Source organism: Adiantum capillus-veneris, chromosome 25, assembly GCF_014529385.1.
Source record: "Adiantum capillus-veneris isolate H3 chromosome 25, ASM1452938v2, whole genome shotgun sequence".
In the NCBI taxonomy this organism is placed as follows: domain Eukaryota; kingdom Viridiplantae; phylum Streptophyta; class Polypodiopsida; order Polypodiales; family Pteridaceae; genus Adiantum; species Adiantum capillus-veneris.
The window spans coordinates 134,960,604-134,963,651 of NC_140955.1; positions in this window are offsets into that span (position 1 = coordinate 134,960,604).

Here is a 3,048-nt window from a genome sequence, read left to right on the forward strand (position 1 = left end):
TTGCATGCCTCTGATGCTGCAACATATTCAGCCTCTGTAGTAGACTAAGTAACACAATCTTGTAATCTAGAACGCCATGATACTGCTCCACCAGCCAATGTAAAGACATACCCTGACGTAGACCTTCGGTTGTCTAAGTCACCTGCATAATCTGAGTCTGTAAAACCCTTTATACTTAGCTCCTGACTCCCATAGCATATACGCATACTCTTTGTAGCTTTCAGGTATCTCAATATTCCTTTCACTGCCTCCCAATGTTTCTTGCCTGGGTTTGACATGTATCGACTTACTACTCCCACTGCAAATGCAATGTCTGGGCGAGTAGCAATCATTGCATACATCAAACTACCCACTGCAGACGCATATGGAATCTTATCCATTTCAGCCTGTTCTTCCTCAGACACAGGACAATCTTGTTTGCTAAGTTTCACATATGGTGGCAATGGAACACTCAATGCCTTTCCCTTCTCCATATTGAAACGTTGCAAAACCTTGTCAATATACTCTGTTTGAGATAACCAAATCAACTTCTTTGATCTGTCTCTCTCAATGCTCATACCAAGTGATAGCGGGAAAAAGAGCAGTGCAATCGGGTGGCCTCTGTACTCGTGCACACTCCACAAACCACGCCTCATGCAAACAAGCAAAGAACAAAACAAAGGGGGCACCACCCTAAATTAAGAGGTTTAGGGACCTCACACATAGTGCACATAGGCAAGTGAGACTTCTGGCCTTATGATGGCATCAAAACATATGGCAAAACACATAGAAACGAAGCTTAGGGACCTTATGTAGCATATATATACACAAGACATCAGCTTAACAATACAACGGCATCTGATCATACATAACAAGGATATAGAGAAGCAAGCCAAGGATGGCATAATCCCTTGTCAAAAACAATCAACCCAGCAAGTAGGTATGATCCTACTAGCAACACATCAATACCTTAGAGAATGATGGCGAGGATGGTGGCCATGGAGCATGAGAGAAGACTCCTTATGTAGGTTTTAGGGCTAGTAATGTAGCATACTAGAGGGAGAGAGAGAGAGGGAGAGAGAGAGAGTAGAGCTCCATCCATAGCTCCTCGTTGTGAGCAATGTCGTCATAGCTTCATTGCTTGGTGAAGTGGGTGAAGTGTTGGTTTTGAGTGAGAGAAGGCCTCCTTATATAGGTTTTTGAGAGGGTTTAGGATTAGGGATAAACATGCTTAAATCCGCTGGTTGGGGTTACTTTTTGCTTAGGGTGGTCAACAGATTGAGGTCACCTGATATGTCACCATCAAGATATTCTCTAGAGTGATGTGAGAGGGGAGGGTAAATGCTGATTTTTCTGATTGTGACACATGCGGATAAGGCCTTGACCAGCATTTAAGAGCAGGTAAGGTGGTTGTTGAAAGTGGAGGTTCTGCACATGTCAGGGGGGGACCTGCGGGGGGGAGGTGGCAGCTGGGTCCTCCTGAATATCAAATTCTCAAAAAATCCTCAACCATGGCTTCTTTTGACATGTGTTCTTTGAAAAAATCAGCATGTCTCTTTTCAACTCAAAAGTCTTTATCCCTGTTGACTCACCTTTACCATAAGATTTTCCCCTTTTCTCCTCCTGTAACTGCATTGTTGATGCCCAATCACTGCTTCTAGTAACAGTGAACTGTTACCTACCAAATACTTATGGTGCAGTAAAAAATATTTACCATGGGTAAAAAAAGTTATTGTAGGTAAAAAGTGATTTGTATTTACCATGTAGGTGAAAAATATTTATTGTGGTAAAAAATATTTACTGTCGGTAAAAAAGTGAAAACGGAGTATGCTGTGCTGTGAGTCCACACGAACATCCTCGTGTAAATTTCACTAGAAATTCACACCTAGAATGGGCTATTCTGTAGATATAGGTTGTAGGCATGCATAAGAGCTCGTTCCCACGTATCTTCTATCCATGGCACTTTTTACTCTTTGGTGCTTGTGAAGTAGATTTTTCTTCTCTTTCGAGATCCCTTGGACTAGAGTATCCTCATCTCCCCAACAACTGACTGTGCCTTTATTGCATCTTCAGAAGGGGTCCTAAAAACCATGCATCACCAAGTATATGACTTGCCTCACCCATGTCTTTCATGTCAAACGATTTTGCCATCTTTGACTTCAAAGCTGAAATTTCTTCCAAGTGCTTGCCAGCAATCAACATGTCATCCACATACAAAATAAGGATCAGCCAACTACCATACTTAGCCTTCTTTGTATATAGACAGTGATCGAACTCACTACGTTTGTAGCCTTGAGAAAGCATAAACTTGTGGAATTTATGGTACCATGCCCTCGGTGATTGTTTTAAGCCATAAAGACTCTTTAACAACTGGCATACCCAATCTTCCTTGCCTTTCTCAACAAACCCTTCTGGCTGCTGCATGTAAATTTCCACATCTAAATCACCATGCAAGAACGCTGTCTTGACATCCATTTGGTGCAACACCAAATCTAATATGGCAACCAATGCAAGAAAGCATCTCAATGTAGTCATCTTGACCACCGGAGAGAAGACTTCATCAAAGTCAATGCCTTGTTCTTGCTTAAAGCCCTTGGCAACAAGCCTTGCTTTGTACTTTGGCTGACTATCATGAGCGGTGATCTTATACCTGTAAACCCATTTACAAGGTAGAGCCTTTTTGCCCTGTGGTAATTTAACTAGCTTCCATGTCTTGTTTTTATGCAGAGCTGTCATCTCTGACTACATGGCCAATTGCCAATTCCCGGAGTCCTTCATTTGCACTGCTTCCTTGTAACATGAAGGCTCATTGCAATCAGTCAACATGACATAGTTCATAGATGGAACAAACCTTTCAGGAGGTCATGTGACATGTCTAGATCTACGCACAATAGGTGGCTCAGGCGCAGCCACAACCTGTGGTTCCACTCTATCCTGTCCTTGCTCCTCTTGAGCTCTGACATTTTGTCTTGCACGTGCAGGTCCATCTTCTTGGAAGACAACTCTTCTAATCTCCTCAACCCTCTCTGGTTTAGAATGATATTTGGATTCATTAAAGTGAACATCATT